Genomic DNA, 20,642 nt, shown 5'->3' with positions numbered 1-20,642 from the left:
GGGAACCGCTCATCCACTCATTTCTACACATAATTTATTAGAAAAAAAAACTTTTTTTGGGAGGGTGGGAGTGGGGAGATGTGAAATTAAAGGCAATTTTACAACTTTTTGGGAATAGTATTTACTGCACTCACTGGGTGGTGGTAATCGATGGGGCATCTTTATTCTGATGCCAAATGTATATGGCTTTTCATGAATTAGATACATTAGATGAAGCTCAGTGAGAATGTGAGGGGTGTGTGGAGAATGTCTGCTCCACTCCCCTATGGAACGGTACTGTTTTAATAATCTTGTGTATGTTTGAGTCATGTGAAAAACTGTTGTTTTCAGGTACGGCCATTAGATGGCAGCAGAGATACTGTTTAAGATTACATTACCTTTATGGTAGTTGGGGGCACATAGAGGGTTAACTTAGGATGGGCCGGGCTCAGTGACAAGGGGGAACTGAGGGATCTCTGGGAGTTTAGTTTCGGCCATCTTAGTTGAGTAGTTGTTCAGGGACAGAGAAGAGTGGAGAGACGAGTCAGGAGGACACAGGAACAAGTACAACAGAAGGGTGTGTGTGGTTCAGTGACAAAGGAAGCAAGTGTTCTCAGCAAAACTACAGTGCGATAGTGTTCTCCGGACACAGGCAAGTTGGGGACCTTCAGTGAGGAAGAGACGTTTTGAGGAACCTTTCTAAGAGAGGTGGTAGGAGCGGCCCTAGTGCTGGATAGGCCCGAGAGCTGCAGTCAGATGGACGGAGATAGTATTGGAAGATGATAGTGGGAGACGCTCCCTTACTTCTGTTCCCTAGGAAAGATTGGTCTGAGTGCAGTTCCACGGCGAAACACATTGACCCAGGTGGCGCTGCATTAGTAATATGGAGCTCCTCTGCCTGAACTGTGAATTGCCAGTAACGTTTGCCACAAGTATTGTGCCGTCGCCAGTAACCGCCAAGAACGTGCCCCTGTTTGGTGCAGAAGTGAATAAGTGTAATTCCTGCTATCCTTTGTATGCTGATTGTTTGACAAGTAAAATAGACTTGGTTTTTATCAAACTGTCCGGTCTCCTCCTTCTGAAGGCTGAAAGAGTCTGACGGCGGGTCAGTAGTGAGTATGGAGGTTCCCTCCACAGTGTCACAACAACACACACACACCCAGGGATTCTCAGAGTCCCCATTGTCTGTAGCGGGCCAGGGTGACGATCCAAACACTGAAACCGACATGCCACTCGCCACCGACTACCACCCTGCCCCCCGTTTCAAGAAGACCGGCTCTCACTGATGAGATCAATCTCAGCATGGAGACTTACTTTCAAGGCAAACCTCCATGTGAGATAAAAAAAAAGCAAAGTAGCTAATTTTTTCCCCATGGAGCACTGGCTTGAAAGTAAGGAGCTATTTCATCATTGCTTTGGCTCCTTTTTTTTGTGTATTAATGCAAATGATGAATGGGGGCCCAATCTCCATATAGAGTTGGGTGTCTACAATGAGAGCCCACATTTCCCCTAAATCAAAACTAATTTGTTGCCATTTTATGACGGCCATAACTATTTTCTGTTGACGGAGGCTTGTTTTTGAGGAGCCATCAGCAGAGATATAATTACAACTTTGGGGGGGGGGGGGGGGTCATACAGTACAACTTTATGATCATTTTTTCTGAGCCGAGGTCACCAAAAAAGCCAGAACCCCAGCAGTGTCTTTATGGGGTTCACCATGCATGCGATCATTTTCTAGTTCAGGTTTTTTAAGGCACATCGATAACATTTAGGTATAGTTTTATTTTTTAAAATCATAAAGGACATGAAAGTGGAAAAGTATTTTTTTCTCACGTTGCTCTTGTAGTGCAGCACATTCTGCCCATCAGTGTAAATCAAGTGGCTTTCGTATATGGCAGACGTAGGAAACATTTTTAGACCTCTGTCAATAGCTTATCCACATAGGTGGATTATAATGAGAGCAATCTGGCTACCTCCCGAGGCCCCAGGGGGCCCGGGGCTCCGGGGGTCCATGGCCAGATTGCCCTCATTATAATATGTGCGGCGCCGTGGCGCATACCGGCAGTCAGAGGCAGGGGGGCCCCCGGACCGCTCCCCCAGCAGCAGCGCACGGCCGCTACTTCTTCTTCGGCCGGGCCAGCACTGCACCTGTTAACTTCCCTGTGTGCTGGCCCAACCGCATCACTGATAGGAGACACAGCCCTGTGAGTGGCCATGTCTGCTAGTGTGACGTCACGGAGCTGGACGACTGGAGCCGAGGGATGGCGAGTGTGTGAGTGAGTGAGAGTGTGTGTGTGAGTGTGTGTGCAGATATCATTGTGTGACGTCACGCAGTGCGAGCTGCACTGCTGCACCGGAGAGGAGCTGGAGGACTGGAGCTGAGCCGGGGGATGGTGAGTGTGTGTGAGAGTGTGTGTGTGTGTGTGTGAGTGTGTGAGAGAGAGAGAGAGTGTGTGTGTGTGTGTGTGTGCAGGCAGATATCATTGTGTGATGTCTGTTTATATGTATTTTTGTGTTTCAAATGTGTTTATGCGTGTATGTATGTATATGTCTGTATATGTTTGTGTATGTGCGTGACTACGTGTGGCCTCCCGCTGTATATAGATGGCTACGTGCGGCCTCCCGCTGTGTACAGATGGCTACATGCGGCCTCCCGCTGTGTATAAATGGCTACATGCGACCTCCCGCTGTGTATAGATGGCTTCGTGCGGCCTCCTGCTGTGTATAGATGGCTACATGCGGCCTCCCGCTGTGTATAGATGGCGCCGTGCAGCCTCCCGCTGTGTATATATGGCTACATGCGGCCTCCCGCTGTGTATAGATGGCTACGTGCGGCCTCCTGCTGTGTATAGATGGCTACCTGCGGCCTCCCGCTGTGTATAGATAGCTACGTGTGGTCAATATTGAGTCATACAATTAATGTAAGGCTATGTGCCCACGATGCAGAAATGCTCCGGATTTTTTTTGAGCGTTTCTGCTCCTCCCTGGCAGAAAAAACGCATGCGGATTGTACATGCGGATTGTACATGCGTTTTTCCTGCCAGGGACATGCGGATGTGAAGCGTTCTTCACTTGCATTTCCGCATGCGGGTTGACAAGCGCTTTCCAAGCGATTTTAGCATCACTTGGAAAAGCACTTGACAACTTGGTCACACTATATAAATCCATGCAACCGGCATGGATTTATATAGTGTGACCGTAAAAGAATGGTAAAAAATAAAAAATAAATACTTACCTTCTGATGGCCTGCCGACGTCAGCGGTCGTGTGACCCGTCACATGACTAAATGACGTCACCACAGGTCACTTAGTCTACCGAGAGCTGCCGGCAAGCCAGGACGCATCGGATAAAGACACCGGGGGCCATCAGAAGGTAAGTATAATATTTATTTTTTATTTTATTCTTTTTTTACAGGTTCTATGGTACCCGGGTCCGGAGGAGAGTCTCCTGTCCTCCACACCCGGGTACCATCCGCACATTGAAACGCATGATATCAGCATGTGCAGATGCAGTGATGCGCATGACATGTGGTCCAATGCAAGTCAATGGCGGCGAGAACGCCGCTCTTCCGCAAAATAATTGGTAATGCTGCGGATTTTTCCGCAATGATAATCCGCAGCGGAAATTTCCGCAGCATGTGCACAGCACATGCGGATTATCATTGGGGAACATGGCAGGCCTTCTACCAAGCGTTTTTTAAGCATTTCTGTGGCGGAATTGCCGCTGCGGAAACGCTTAAAAAACGCATAGTGGGCACACAGTCTAAAAAAATTATTATAATGAATATATTAATATTGTGCCAAATTAATTTCACATGAACTATCACATGATCTATCACAGTGGATCATGTGACATGTGATACATCAGGTGTGTGTGTGTGGGGGTGGGGCCCGCGCCTTCTAAACTGCCCGGGGCCCTTGCTACTCTTAATCCACCCCTGCTCATCCATACTCTAATGGATGCCTTGTGGGAGAACCTCCTCATTCTGTATTATTGCAAATATGATGGAGTCACTACTGACTGCGGCTTTTAAAGTGGGCCAAACTGGTGGAAATAGAGTTACCTCCAAGCCAGAACGTTGCAGCAGAGTCAGCTGTAGTATGGAGCTGCGAATAGCTGTAGTTGGTGCAGGCTTAACTCCTGAGCCCGCGCCATGACAGCATGTTGGTCATATAACCATCTCACACCAACATTATAAATGTACAATGGATGACTCGCTGTAGTCCCTTATTTTATGGCTCTCATATAAGCATGTGAGAAAAGGAAAAAACATTAGAAAGGATATGGTGTGCGCTACCATAAATCCTGTGTCTGCCAACACTAAAGATTCCTGACACCATTCATGTGTAGGGGCTTACTTACAAATTTTGCCTAAAATCACTAATAAATAACGAAAATGTAAATTGCCTCTTCAGAGAGGACTTGAACTCTTGTGCCAACTACTGGAAGTAGCAATCCTAAAAGTCAATATCAACCCTTTTACCGAGCCTTGCCACGCGGCTTAGAGTATCTGGTTGGGCTTTTATCCTATTTGCAGACACATGTTTCGGGGTGTTGCCCCTCGTCAGTTCAAAGCAAGAGTTCTGATTTTGCTGTACAAGGGGCCTTTTATTGGAGTCTAAGGGTCGTCTCTACTTTTGGAGAATGTCATGCCAGTGTAAGGAGACTTATAGGCCATGCAATGCTCCTCTGGGAAATTAAATATGCAAATTGTCTTTTCAGAGAGACGTTATCCCTTAGACACCATTCAGAGGCCTATAATACAGCAAAATCAGATTTCTTGATTTGCACTGACAAGAGGCAAACACCCTGAAACACGTCTCTGCAAATAGAGTATCTGGTTTGGCTTTTATCCGAAGTCATGTGGCAAGGTTCGGGAAAAGGGTTGATATTGACTTTTAGGATTGCTACTTCCAGTAGGTGGCGCTAGAGTTCTAGTTCTCTTCCTCTCTAAAGAGACAATTTGCAGATTTAATTTCTCAGAGGAGCATTGCATGGCCTATAAGTTTCTTTACACTGGCCTGTTAGGCACGTCATTCTGCACATGACTAAAGAATGGGATCTAAACCTCCACGAAGAGCAACTTCTGGCATCAATCCAGGAGCAATGTGGAGTTGATCAATGCTTTTTTCCAACATGATATGAGACCATGTTGGAAGGCAAAAGTAATAACTAAGTGGCTCGGAGAACATTGAACTTTTGGATTCAAGGCCAGGAAACTCCCCAGATCTCAATCCCATTGAGAATCTCTGATAAGTATTCAAAAAGTGACAAACAAAAACACTAAGGACTAATGAGGCAAGAACAGGCGGTCATCAGTCAGGATCTGCCCTGAAGCCGATATCCAGATGGCATGGCACAGGGCAGAAGTCTGGAGAAATAAGGGACAGTGCTGGAAATATTGAGGCTTTACAGAAACTTCATGTATTTGTCAATAAAAATTTTAAAAGTTATGAAGTGCTGATAATTGTACTTCAGTAACCAGAGAAATATCCGACTAAAAGAGCAAAAAAACACCGAAGCATCAAACTTTATGAAAAAACTTTTGGCCACAAATTGTACTTACCTAAATCATTTCCATTCAAAGTCAGCGTGATTATTAGTCCTGGAGACTCCGAGCTGGAGAAAAGGAGGCTTCAGCACCAGGGTGGATAAATCCTCGATTTTACGTTTCCTCATCACTAAATTTGGACACTTTCTAGTTCTTCTTTGTCACATAGAAATAAAAAAAAAATGCAAAAAAATCTCCTATTAATTGAGAGAAATCATCTCATTACTGTTCCCATAAACCCTCCTGACCCCATTTAAAGTCCTACATATCTGGATCACATAATTAAAGGGCCAATCATAAAATAAGGCAAAGAATGTTCCAGGTGATAAATAATGTTTGCTGAGAGGGGAATATATTTTTACCACCAAAGAAGCAACTTTATCTTCTTATAGAACAGAAAGCACATTTATGGATCAGTTCCTTTAAATATATTATAATTTATTCAAACAAGGCCTCCTTCCCATACATCTCTGTTTCTTATCGCCATAAGGTGAGTCGCATGAAGCATTAGAGTAGTTACAAGGCCAGGGGAGCCTCATAAATTATATTTGGTGGGTTCTGTCTCTTGTGGTCGTGCTTTGATACAGACTTCACGCTAACCCATCGCTCCTATTAATCAACGATTCGGCTTTCCTGGACGTAGGTTTCTAAATATGGGCCCCAAGAAAGCATGGAAACCAATTTACAAAATACAGGTGTAACAGAAGCCGAGTGTGTTATGATACTTTATATAATTTTTTTGTAGCATTATGAGTTAAGGTTTTCACAAAATCACAAGTTATAACAGTTATATAATCAATGAGGATCCGAACACGGGGACCCCCCATGATCCAGAGAATGAGGGTCTGCAGAGACCATCTTGAATGCAGCGAGACTGACAAAAATAGTGGAGCACTGCGCTTGGCTTTTTTTTGGTAGTTCCATAGACAATGAATGGAGCATGGGCACCTCCACTCCATTCAAGATGGGGCTCTACAGTTTCAAGACCCTGTTCACCCCAATTCAAAAGATAACATGTTAATTACCTGCAGCCGCCACTATACAGCAAAGGAGTTTACCGCCTATTGGTGTACAGCAAGCTCCCTCTAGTGGCAGCTGCAGACTGAGGATATTATCTACAGTTGGTTCAGGTCCGCACACATTTCAAACATTTTTAGTAGGAGTTAGTTTAATGGTATAACTGTTAGTGATGAGCGAGCACTAAAATGCTCGGGTACTTGTTGCTCGGGTCGAGCACATTGGAATACTCGGGTGCTCGACCTGAGCAACGAGCCCAATGTAAGTATATGGGAAACTCGAGCATTTTTCAGGCGGCTCCCCCCGGCGGTCTGCAGAGGGCCTAAAAATTGCCCAAATCGATGGGAATAGTGTTCAAATGACATGGGAACAGCATGGGGAAGACCCCTGGAAGCATTTCTGACTCCCAGGTCACCGCTGTCAGCAACGTGGTCAGAGTATTACGCCACTTTTACGGACTCACAGTAAAACATACAAAAACGAAACCAAAATGGATTTTCCTGGGAAATATGTTAAGGAACATCCTTTCCAGGGTAATGACTTGTATATAAGGCAAAATAAATAACCAAAAACAAAAATACTCCTCCACACCTTGGGCTATGTTCACACATAGCGTTTTTGATGCGTTTTTGCACTTTTGTATTGCTTTCAACCAAGAGAAATGCATTCACCAGGAAATGTCATTTTAACATTTTACAACCTTATCTGGCCATGTGCTGTGTGACACATCATCAGACACATGCATACAGTGCTGAAAAGTCATGGAAACAGCATGGGGAAGACCTCTGGAATCATCTCTGACTCCCAGGTCACTGCCTAAAAGTGTGCCCATCATGAGTGATCTTTGGCGCATGAGAAAATGCCTCCCGCCATGCACCTGTCGTTGCAGACTTGGAACAATCACCGTCCACGTCCTTGTCCCACTGCAGCGTTCAGTTGTCCCTACCCCATTCCTTGGAATGCAAGCGCAAGTATGCAGCCAGCCACCCACCCACCCACAGGCCGCAATACTATACTGCCAAATTTTTGGCAGCTGCTTGCACTTGAAATGTGGTCTTTTAGGCTCGTGAAGGCGGAACCTTTTCATAACCTCATGCCGGCTTCGGCCGGGTGTCCATACTCGGTCCCCAGCCGCCACTATATTTCCCGGTATCGCCTCCGCCTTCAACAAGCACTGGTCCCACAACATTACCCGTGCCCTCCCCAGTGCACTTACTGGGAAGGACCGCCTAACCACAAACACGTGGACAGGTGAATGTGGCCAGGGACGGTACGGAGCCAGTCCACAACTTTTTTTTGCTAAAAGTTGTATTTAGCTCGGTGAAAAGACTGGCATAGAGGGAAACCGTATCTACCCTGCGTGTCTTTTCTCCCAGGAAGTCCTGTAATTGAGCTTGTTGCAGAAGCAATGGCAGCCCATCCAACATCAACTCGCACTTGTCGGTGGTGCTTTGACACACACACATCTTTCTTTGCGCATTTAATTTCTTGAATACAGAGTTGGACAATGGCCTGATCTGTAATGCGTTTTGAGAAATAACATGCATAAACATGGCCGATCCACATTAAAAACGCAGCCATAGAGTGTCCGGGAACCTTCCCCCACACTTTTCTTAGCCAGGGCTACTTTTCAGCAGGGTTGGACGGGCCCACCAGAGAACTGGAGACTCCTCCGGCAGGCCCTGGCTTCTCCTTCAGGAGAGTTCATAGTGCCGAGGTGAGGCCATGATGATGATAGAGGCCACCATCTGCTTAGTTTTCTGTCACTTGGAATGCAAGTGCAAGTATGCAGCCAGCCACCCACCCACCCACAGGCCGCAACACTAAACTGCCAGATTTCTGGGCAGCTCTTTGCACTTGAAATATGGCCTTTTAAGCTCGTGGAGGCAGAAGCTTTTCACAACCTCATGCCGGCGGCGGCCGGGTGTCCATACTTGGTCCCCAGCCGCCACTATATTTCCCGGTATCGCCTCCGCCTTCCACAAGCACGGGTCCCACAACATTACCCGTGCCCTCCCCAGTGCACTTACTGGGAAGGACCGCCTAACCACAAACACGTGGACAGGTGAATGTGGCCAGGGACGGTATGGAGCCCGTCCACAACTTTTTTTGCTGAGAGTTGTATTTAGCTCGGTGAAAGGACTGGCATGGAGGGAAACCGTATCTACCCTGCTTGTCATTTCTCCCAGGAAATCCTCTAAAGCTGCTTGCAATTGAAATGTGGCCTGAACATTACTGCTGGTACTTTTCTGTGGGAATTTGCTTGCCTCCTACCAGCCTGGAATATTTCCAGCAAACTATGGTACGACGTCATTGTATTAGCACTTCCCCCAGTACCAGTAGCGAAGCCATCCCCAATTTCCTTCTCAGGAATTTTATTTGGTAGACTGAGTGGCTACCCAAATACATTTTCTCACAAAGGAGCTGAAGATAGAGTGGCAGTAGGTGCAAGTTTCTCCAGCCTGTTAGATATTAGAGGGTGAATGGCATCACATTGGATCAGTGGTTAGCACTGAAGCCTTGCAGCGCTGGGATCCTGGGTTCAAATCCAAGCAAGGACAACATCTGCAAGGACTTTGTATGTTCTCCCCGTGTTTGCGTGTGTTTCCTCCTCAGTAAAAATAGAGTGTCCGGGAACCTTCGCACACACTTTTCTTAGCCAGGACTGCTTCTCGGCAGGGTTGGACGGTCCCGCCAGAGAATCCTCTAGTGTGCCCTGGCTTCTACCTCAGGAGAGTTCATGATAGCACTAAATTTGCAGCTGCTATGGGGCTCTTGAGCGGGTGAGAAAGGTTAGCCCTCAGAATCAAATCCTCTGGTGGGCACAATGTTTTTCAATCTGAAACAGCTTCTCAGTGGGAGTTGTATTTCACCACAGCCATATTGTTTAGCTCGGTGAAAGGACTGGCATAGAGGAAAACTGTATCTACCCTGGCTGTCATATCTCCGTCACCAGGTTCTGCCCATTGTCACACACGACCGTGCCTGGCTGTGTGTTCAGCGGTGAGAGCCACAGATCAGGCTGCTGTGTTACAGCTTTCAACAACTCTGCAGCGCTGGGCGGTTTGTCAATTAAGCATTAAGCATGTTATCTTCAGCAAAGCCTGTTGCCGCATGGCCAAGGCAGTGCTGTCAGCTTGTGACTGATGTAGTCATTTCGGAGATGGAGGAGCGGCATGAGCTGAACAATGTGATTACATTGAGGTTAAATTGGTGACACTGCTTTTTATACTAAAGAAAGATCCTATTGGTTTTGTTTTTTTACGTTATTTTTTAAGACAAATGTATTCACCGGGAAATGTCATTTTAAAATTTTACAACCTTATCTGGCAATGTGGTGTGTGACACATCATCAGACACATCCTGTTTTATCTATGATGGAGGGACTCTGAAAGTCATAAAGCCTATATTTATAGGGCCATCAGACGGCCCTTACTATTCTTAAAAGGCCAACAGTCGGCCCTCGCTATTGTGAAAGAGCCATCAGCTGGCTATGCTTTGTTGTTACCATTATTAACAAGTGGGTCTCCTATACTGTTATTGCGTATCCAGTGACTGCAAAGGCTGCCAAAAATTTGGACGTAACCCAATACCCCTTTGAAGAGACATAGAGGAGGGTCTCAGTAAAAAAAATGTTCCCATTATAAAGGAGTGGGTCTCCTATAGTGTAATGCCCATGCTGTGACTGCAAGTGCTGCCAAAATTTGGGAAAAACCCCACTAAGAATTTAAAGACTCACAGAGCAGGGCCACAGTAACAAGTACGACATGTTCCCATTAGAAAGGAGAGGGTCTGCTATACAGTTATAGGGTATGCAGTGAGTCCAATGGCTGACCAATTTTAGGAAAAACCCCACTAAGAATTTAAAGACACACGGAGCAGGGCCACAGTAACAAGGTAGAACATGTTCCAATTAGAAAGGAGAGGGTCTGCTATACAGTTATAGGGTATGCAGTGAGTCCAACGACTGACGAATTTTAGGAAAAACCCCACTAAGAATTTAAAGACGCATAGAGCAGGGCCACAGTAACGAGGTACGACGTGTTCCCATTAGAAAGGAGAGAGTCTGCTATACAGTTATAAGGTATGCAGTGAGTCCAACGACTGACGAATTTTAGGAAAAACCCCACTAAGAATTTAAAGACACATAGAGCAGGGCCACAGTAACAAGGTACGACATGTTCCCATTAGAAAGGAGAAAGTCTCCCATAGTGTTGGCCTATGCAGTGAATGCAAGGGCTGCCAAAAATTTGGAGGCACTTCAATGACTCTTGGAAGAGACATGGAGGAGGGCCTCATAAAAAAATGTTCCCATTAGAAAGGAGCGGGCCTCCTATACTTGTCATGCCCATGCACTAAGTGTATGGGCTGACAAACATTTACCCCTGGGGGGTATACATGAACATACTGTATAAAAAAATTTTTTACGGGCATCATAAACACCCTTTAAAAAAATTATGTGTGTGTTGCATCATGGACCACGGTCACCCTGGTGATATGGTGGTGGAGGATGAGGAGAAGGAGGAGGACAAGATCAAATAGCCAAAATCAGGAAGCGTATACCCATGTGTGGGTGTGAAAAGGTGCATGGGAATACACCTCCAAAGAAAAGACACTGGATTGGAGTTTATGTTACGCTGCTATCATTCGGTGGTGTTGAGAATCTGGCCCAATCCAGCCCTTGTACATTTTTATAAGAGTCAGCCTGTCAGCATTTTCAGTTGACAGGCGGATGCGCTTAAAAGTTATAATTCCACCAGCGGCACTAAAAACCCGCTCTGATAAAACGCTGGCAACAGGGCAGGCCAGGACCTCCAAGGCATAGAGAGCCAGTTCATTCCACGCATCGAGCTTGGATACCCAATAATTATAGAGCACAGCGGAATCACGGAGGACGTTGGTACGGTCGGCAAGGTACTCCCTCAGCATCTTCCCAAACTTTGCACTCCTTGTGAGAGTACCCCGCTCCTCAGGGCCTGTGCGATGGGAGGGTCTGAGAAAACTCTCACACAACTTTCCTCTGCCTCTGCTGGATTGAAGTTGTGTCTCTCGCACCTGTACTCCTTGGTTGTCCAACGAAGTGTGCCCCCTGCCGACAGCGTTTTCAGATGGGAATTTCTTTAATAGTTCCGCAACAAGGGCCTTCTGGTACAGCCCCATTTTTCTAGACCTGTCCGCCTCAGGAATAAGAGATAGAAAGTTCTCCTTGTAGCGTGGGTTTAGAAGTGTCATCAACCAGTAATGACTGTCACCCAAAATTTTGGGAACGCGAGGGTCATGGGAAAGGCAGCGTAACATAAACTGAGCCATGCATGCCAGACTACTAACAGGCAAGACTTCCGTGTCCTCACCAAGAGGATGACTGACCATGCTCTACTTCTCCTCCTCCTCCTCTCTGTCCTCTGGCCATCCACGCTGAACAGACAGTATGACAGCTGTGCAGGTAGTACCGTCTATAGTGCATGAAACTAGCTCCTGTCCTTCCGCCTCCTCCTCCTCATTGTCACCCAATCTACGTTGGGATGAGATGAGGCTTGGCTGTGTGTAATCACCCTGTATGGTTCCTTGCTCCATCTCATCGTGCTCCACCTGCAATGCATCCTCTTTGATTGTGAGCAGAGAGTGTTTCAGAAGACAGAGAAGCGGGATGGTGACGCTAATTATGGCGTCATCGCCGCTCACCATCTTGGTGGAGTCCTCAAAGTTTTGGAGGATGGTACATACAGTACAGACCAAAAGTTTGGACACACCTTCTCATTTAAAGATTTTTCTGTATTTTCATGACTATGAAAATTGTACATTCACACTGAAGGCATCAAAACTATGAATTAACACATGTGGAATTATATATTTAACAAAAAAGTGTGAAACAACTGAAAATATGTCTTATATTCTAGGTTCTTCAAAGTAGCCACCTTTTGCTTTGATGACTGCTTTGCACACTCTTGGCATTCTCTTGATGAGCTTCAAGAGGTAGTCACCGGAAATGATCTTCCAACAATCTTGAAGGAGTTCCCAGAGATGCTTAGCACTTGTTGGCCCTTTTGCCTTCACTCTGCGGTCCAGCTCACCCCAAACCATCTCGATTGGGTTCAGGTCTGGTGACTGTGGAGGCCAGGTCATCTGGCGTAGCACCCCATCACTCTCCTTCTTGGTCAAATAGCCCTTACACAGCCTGAAGGTGTGTTTGGGGTCATTGTCCTGTTGAAAAATAAATGATGGTCCAACTAAACGCAAACCGGATGGAATAGCATGCCGCTGCAAGATGCTGTGGTAGCCATGCTGGTTCAGTATGCCTTCAATTTTGAATAAATCCCCAACAGTGTCACCAGCAAAGCCCCCCACACCATCACACCTCCTCCTCCATGCTTCACGGTGGGAACCAGGCATATAGAGTCCATCCGTTCACCTTTTCTGCGTCGCACAAAGACACGGTGGTTGGAACCAAAGATCTCAAATTTGGACTCATCAGACCAAAGCACAGATTTCCACTGGTCTAATGTCCATTCCTTGTGTTCTTTAGCCCAAACAAGTCTCTTCTGCTTGTTGCCTGTCCTTAGCAGTGGTTTCCTAGCAGCTATTTTACCATGAAGGCCTGCTGCACAAAGTCTCCTCTTAACAGTTGTTGAAGAGATGTGTTTGCTGCTAGAACTCTGTGTGGCATTGACCTGGTCTCTAATCTGAGCTGCTGTTAACCTGCTATTTCTGAGGCTGGTGACTCGGATAAACTTATCCTCAGAAGCAGAGGTGACTCTTGGTCTTCCTTTCCTGGGGCGGTCCTCATGTGAGCCAGTTTCTTTGTAGCGCTTGATGGTTTTTGCAACTGCACTTGGGGACACTTTCAAAGTTTGCCCAATTTTTCGCACTGACTGACCTTTATTTCTTAAAGTAATGATGGCCACTCACTTTTCTTTACTTAGCTGCTTTTTCTTGCCACAATACAAATTCTAACAGTCTATTCAGTAGGACTATCAGCTGTGTATCCACCAGACTTCTGCACAACACAACTGATGGTCCCAACCCCATTTATAAGGCAAGAAATCCCACTTATTAAACCTGACAAGGCACACCTGTGAAGTGAAAACCATTTCTGGTGACTACCTCTTGAAGCTCATCAAGAGAATGCCAAGAGTGTGCAAAGCAGTCATCAAAGCAAAAGGCGGCTACTTTGAAGAACCTAGAATATAAAACATATTTTCAGTTGTTTCACACTTTTTTGTTAAGTATATAATTCCACATGTGTTAATTCATAGTTTTGATGCCTTCAGTGTGAATGTACAATTTTCAGTCATGAAAATACAGAAAAATCTTTAAATAAGAAGGTGTGTCCAAACTTTTGGTCTGTACTGTATGTCCGACATCCATGTCCACTCCTGAGGTCTTATGTGTGGAGTCTGAACTGAATACCGATGGCCTTGTTGATGCTGGTACTCAACTACCCTCTTCTGCTCACAAATCCTTCCCAACATCTGCAGTGTAGAGTTCCAACGCCAGTGTGTGAGCCAGAAGCTGCAAACGCTGCTGAAACACTGCAAGGGCGGAGGAAGCTGTAGCTGACTTTCTAAAATGGGCACACAGGCGGTGTACTTTAACAAGCAAATCCGGCAGCTCCGGGTAGGATTTTAGAAACCGCTGAACCACGAGGTTAAGCACATGGGCCAGGCATGGTATGTATGTGAGCTCGCCTCGCCTCAGAGCCACCACCAGGTTCCGGCCATTGTCACACACGACCATGCCTGGCTGTAGGTTCAGCGGTGTGAGCCACAGATCTGCCTGCTCTTTCAGAGCTGTCCACAACTCTTCAGCATTGTGCGGTTTTTCACCTAAGCATATTAGCTTCAGCACAGCCTGTTGCCGCTTGGCCGAGGCAGTGCTGCTGTGCTTCCAGCTTGTGACTGATGTGGTCATTTCGGAGATGGAGGCTGAAGAGGAGGAGGAGGCTGAGGAGGATGAGGTGCAGGAGCTGTAGAACGTGGGGGCAACCCTGATTGACCTAGGGCCCGCAATCCTTGGCGTCGGGAGGGCGTGTTCCGTCCCAAGGTACGACTGGGTCCCGGCTTCCACTATGTTAACCCAGTTTGCCATCAGCGAGATGTAACGTCCCTGCCCACAAGCACTTGTCCACGTGTCCGTGCTTAGGTGGACTTTACCGGTAACTGCGTTGTTGAGAACACGGCTAATGTTTTGGGACACGTACTTCTGAAATGCGGGGACGGCACACCAGGAGAAATAGTGGCGGCTGGGGACCGAGTACCGAGGGACGGCTGCCGCCATCAGGTTGCGGAGCGCTTCCGTCTCCACGAGCCTAAAAGGCAACATTTCGAGCGCAAGCAGTTGTGAAATGTGAGAATTTAGTAGTGTGGCCTGTGGGGAGTTGGCTGCATATTTGCGCTTGTGTTCCAAGGACTGGGGTATGGATAACTGAACGCTGCGCTGGGACAAGGAAATGGACGTGCTTCCTGATGCTGCTACTTGAGAGTGTGCAATGACATGTGGAGGGCAGGAGTCGTCTTCGCATGCATCATGAACAGGGGATTGGCTTGCATGCACAACAGCGGAAGAAGCGATGGTGTCACCCGCAGACACTGTTCCTGGACCCTGGGGTTTGGCCCACAAAGTCGGGTGCTTTTCTGCCATGTGCCTGATCATGCTGGTGGTGGTCAGACTGGTCGCTTTGCCACCCCTGCTGATGCTGGACTGGCAGGTGGTGCAAATGGCCTTTTTGGGGTTATCGACAGAGTCTTTAAAAAACAACCAGACTCGGGAAGACCTAACAGTTGTACTTCCTTCGTGTTGGTGTTACGGGGAACGGTTGACTGCCTTCTGTCTGCGGCCACCACACTGCTTATTCCTGCCTCTTGGGGTGCTCTGCCTCCCTCCCCCTGTGTGCTGCTGTCCTTGCTCTGCATGTCCTCCTGCCAGGTTGGGTCAGTTACTATATCATCCAACACCTCGTCTTCCACTTCCGCACTCTGGTCCTCCTCCTGACTTTCTGGCAAGTGTGTCTCATCATCGTCCACATCTTCTAACACTTTCCCACCGTCGACTTTGTGTGATCGTGGCTGCTCAAATATTTGGGCATTGCTACACGCGATCTCCTCTTGCCCCACTTCAAGTGGACCAGGCGAGAGGCCCGAATCTATAAATGGAAAAGTGAACAGCTCTTCAAAGTGTCCAAGTGTGGGATCAGTTGTCTCTGGGCACTCGGCATGGTGGGAGGAAAGAGGATCAGGGTGAGGAATATGTGGTTCAAACTCACGGCTACTGAGACTTGACCGTGTGGAAGACAGGGTGGTGGTGGTGGTGGCTAAGTGACTGGAAGCATTATCCGCTATCCAACCAACAATCTTTTGACACTGCTCTGGGTTCAATAGTGGTGTGCTGCAGTCCCCTAGAAATTGGGACAGAAAGGTCAGGCGAGAAGATGTGGGTGTTTGTTGTGGCACAATTTTGGCTTGCCCACAGCCTTGTCCTCGGCCTCTGCATGCACCATTACCATCACGTCCAGTTCCCCATCCCTTGCCATGTGCCTTGCCCATTTTAAATGGAGGAAAATATCTTTCACGCTCACTACAAATGACTGAGTTTGGAGCGAACTTATATGTGATCCGTGTGATGGAGAAAACAGAGTTTTAAATACCTGGCCTGTAGGTAAGTAGTTTGAACAGCAAACTGGTGTGAATTGCTTCACTGACACACTAAAGGAAATTTTTAATGGAGGCCAGAAATGGCAGTATTTTCTGACAACGTATATGTGATCCGTGTGATGGAGAAAACAGAGTTTTCAATAGCTGGCTTTCTAGCGCTGTAATATGGAAAGGACCTGGCTGTATTCTGCAGTACCAACAAGCAAATGGTGCAGAAAAAATGGTGTTCTCTGGATTGCTTTTTAAGCAAATAATGAGAATTAAGATCCAAAGAAAAGTATTCCTGGCCCCTGAGACCTGGGCCTTTGTATAGAAATATCTAACAGCAGCAGAAGGCAGAATTGGAATGGATCCTCTTGTGCTATGTGCACTGCAGTCTGCTATATACACTGCCTGCCTGCCTATATACACTGCCTGCCTGATATCTCTGCAGATGGATTAGTCCTCAGAAGGACTGTTTGTTAAGATGGATATGTGTAATGTATGGTTTTTCTCCCTACACTACCTAATACACAATCAAATCTCTCCCTGACACAGCAGCAGCTCTCCCTACACTGTCTGATCCGGACTGATTGTGACGAGTATGGCGGCACCAGGTCTGATATAGACCCGATGACGCTGTGCGGCCAGCCAATCACTGTAATGTCCACAACCAATATGGCTACGGTATTACAGTGAGTGGCAGGCAATCCCTGCATGTTCATTGGCTCTCTAACGAGCGCCAAGCATGCAGGGAGGGGACCCGAGTTCCCGCCCAAGCTACCCGGAAATACTCGGCGAGCGCCGAGCATCTCGAGCAGTGAGATGCTCGGGCGAGCACCGAGCAGTAGCGAGCATGCTCGCTCATCACTAATAACTATTTATTTGGCAATTACAGTTAATTTTTTTCCTTCACTTTTTTATAATTTTTTTTTTTTAAACTAAAATCTAATTATATTATTGTTCATTTCTGTTATTTTTATACAAACAGCATTAATCATAGTCTACTGATTATTTTTGAATACATAACACATCTATTTCGGGTCCTTAGGTCAGGGCTGTCATTTGTTATTTTTTATTTAAATCGGTTTTACTTGTTAAGATCTATTCTTATTTCTATGGTCTGACCCATATAGGTAAAAACAAAACCCCCAAAAAACCGAAACACTATTTTATAACAGAAATTATCTGCCTTAAGCTGAGGCTGGCCGTACAATAGAAGAGTATACGATATACAGTATAAAAGGATACTCTTAGTAATGATAAAGATAAAGATGCTCAAAAAAATAAAGGGAACACTTAAACAACACAATCTAATTCCAAGCCAATAACACTTCTGTGAAATCTACCTGTCCAGTTATGAAGCAACACTGATTGTGAATCCATTTCTCCTGCTGTTGTGCAAATGGAACAGACAACTGGTAGAAATGATCGGTAATTAGGAAGACACCCCCTATAAAGGGGTGGTTCTGCAGGTGGTGACCACAGACCATTTCTCTGTTCTCATCCTTTTTGGCTGTTGTTTTGGTCACTTTTTTATTTTCCCATTGTTCTCAACCCTAGAGGTACAGCAGCATGAGGCGGTGTCTACAGTACAACCCACAGAAGTTGCTCAGGTAGTGCAGTTCATCCAGGATGGCACATCAGTGCGAGCTGTGGCAAGAAGGGTAGCTGTGTCTGTCAGCACAGTGTCCAGAGCATGGAGCAGATACCAGGAGATGTGGAGGGAGCCATAGGAGGGCAACAACCCAGCAGCAGGACCGTTACCTTCTCCTTTGTGCAAGAAGGAACAGGAGGAGCACTGCCAGAGCCCCGCAAAATGACCTCCAGCAGGCCACAAATGTGCATGTGTCTGCACAAACGGTTAGAAACCAACTCCATGAGGGTGGTATGAGGGCCCGACGTCCACAGATGGGGGTTGTGCTCACAGCCCAACACTGTGCAGGACGCTTGGCATTTGCCACAGAACACTGGGATTGGCAAAGTCGCCACTGGCGCCCTGTGCTCTTCGCAGATGAAAGCAGGTTCACACTGAGCACATGTGACTGACGTGACAGAGTCTGGAGACGCCATGGAGAGCGATCTGCTGCCTGCAACATCCTTCAGCATGACTGGTTTGGCAGTGGGTCAGTAATGGTGTGGGGTGGCATTTCTTTGGAGGGCCGCACAGCCCTCCATGTGCTCGCCAGAGGTAGCCTGACTGCCATTAGGTACCAAGATGGGATCCTCAGACCCCTTGTGAGACCATATGCTGGTGCGGTTGGCCCTGGGTTCCTCCTAATGCAGGACAATGTCAGACCTCATGTGGCTGGAGTGTGTCAGCAGTTCCTGCAAGATAAAAGCATTGAAGCTATGGACTGGCCAGCCCGTTCCCCAGACCTGAATCCGATTGAGCACATCTGGGACATCATGTCTCGCTCCATCCACCAACGTCACGTTGCACCACAGACTGTCCAGGAGTTGGAGGATGCTTTAGTCCAGGTCTGGGAGGAGATCCCACAGGAGACCATCTGCAACCTCATCAGGAGCACACCCAGGCTTTGCAGGGAGGTCATACAGGCACGTGGAGGCCACACACAATACTGAGTCTCATCAGGAGCATGCCCAGGCGTTGTAGGGAGGTCATACAGGCACGTGGAGGCCACACACAATACTGAGACTTATTTTGACTTGTTTTAAGGACATTAGATCAAAGTTGGATCAGCCTGTAGTGTGTTTTTCCACTTTAATTTTGGGGGTGACTCCAAATCCAGGCCTCCATTGGTTAATAAATGTGATTTCCATTGATGATTTTTGTGTGATTTTGTTGTCAGCACATTCAACTTCGTACAGAACAAAGTATTCAATGAGAATATTTCATTCATTCAGATCTAGGATGTGTTATTTGAGTGTTCCCTTTATTTTTTTTGAGCATTGTGTGTATATATTATATATATATATACATATACATATATATACATATACATATATATATATACATATATACACACATATACAGTACAGACCAAAAGTTTGGACACACCTTCTCATTTAAAGATTTTTCTGTATTTTCATGACTTTGAAAATTGTACATTCACACTGAAGGCATCAAAACTATGAATTAACACATGTGGAATTATATACTTAACAAAAAAGTGTGAAACAACTGAAAATATGTTTTATATTCTAGTTTCTTCAAAGTAGCCACCTTTTGCTTTGATGACTGCTTTGCACACTCTTGGCATTCTCTTGATGAGCTTCAAGAGGTTGTCACTGGAAATGGTCTTCACTTCACAGGTGTGCCCTGTCAGGTTTAATAAGTGGGATTTCTTGCCTTATAAATGGGGTTGGGACCATCAGTTGTGTTGTGCAGAAGTCTGGTGGATACACAGCTGATAGTCCTACTGAATAGACTGTTATCTGCTTTTTTCTTGCCATAATGCAAATTCTAAGTAAAGAAAAATGAGTGGCCATCATTACTTTAAGAAATGAAGGTCAGTCAGTCTGAAAAATTGGGAAAACTTTGAAAGTGTCCCCAAGTGCAGTTGCAAAAACCATCAAGCGCTACAAAGAAACTGGCTCACATGAGGACCGCCCCAGGAAAGGAAGACCAAGAGTCACCTCCGAGTCACCAGCCTCAGAAATCGCAGATTAGAGACCAGGTCAATGCCACACAGAGTTCTAGCAGCAGACACATCTCTTCAACAACTGTTAAGAGGAGACTTTGTGCAGCAGGCCTTCATGGTAAAATAGCTGCAAGGAAACCACTGCTAAGGACAGGCAACAAGCAGAAGAGACTTGTTTGGGCTAAAGAACACAAGGAATGGACATTAGACCAGTGGAAATCTGTGCTTTGGTCTGATGAGTCCAAATTTGAGATCTTTGGTTCCAACCACCGTGTCTTTGTGCGACGCAGAAAAGGTGAACGGATGGACTCCACATGCCTGATTCCCACCGTGAAGCATGGAGGAGGAGGTGTGATGGTGTGGGGGTGCTTTGCTGGTGATACTTTTGGGGATTTATTCAAAATTGAAGGCATACTGAACCAGCATGGCTACCACAGCATCTTGCAGCGGCATGTTATTCCATCCGGTTTGCGTTTAGTTGGACCATCATTTATTTTTCAACAGGACAATGACCCTAAACACACCTTCAGGCTGTGTAAGGACTATTTGACCTAGAAGGAGAGTGATGGGGTGCTATGCCAGATGACCTGGCCTCCACAGTCACCAGACCTGAACCCAATCGAGATGGTTTGGGGTGAGCTGGACCGCAGAGTGAAGATAAAAGGGCCAACAAGTGCTAAGCATCTCTGGGAACTCCTTCAAGATTGTTGGAAGACCATTTCCGGTGACTACCTCTTGAAGCTCATCAAGAGAATGCCAAGAGTGTGCAAAGCAGTCATCAAAGCAAAAGGTGGCTACTTTGAAGAACCTAGAATATAAGACATATTTTCAGTTGTTTCACACTTTTTTGTTAAGTATATAATT

The sequence above is a fragment of the Phyllobates terribilis genome, unplaced genomic scaffold (genome assembly GCF_046119375.1).
Source record: "Phyllobates terribilis strain yellow unplaced genomic scaffold, ASM4611937v1 Scaffold_9__5_contigs__length_417890890, whole genome shotgun sequence".
Taxonomy (NCBI): domain Eukaryota; kingdom Metazoa; phylum Chordata; class Amphibia; order Anura; family Dendrobatidae; genus Phyllobates; species Phyllobates terribilis.
Note: the sequence above shows the minus strand (reverse complement) of the source record.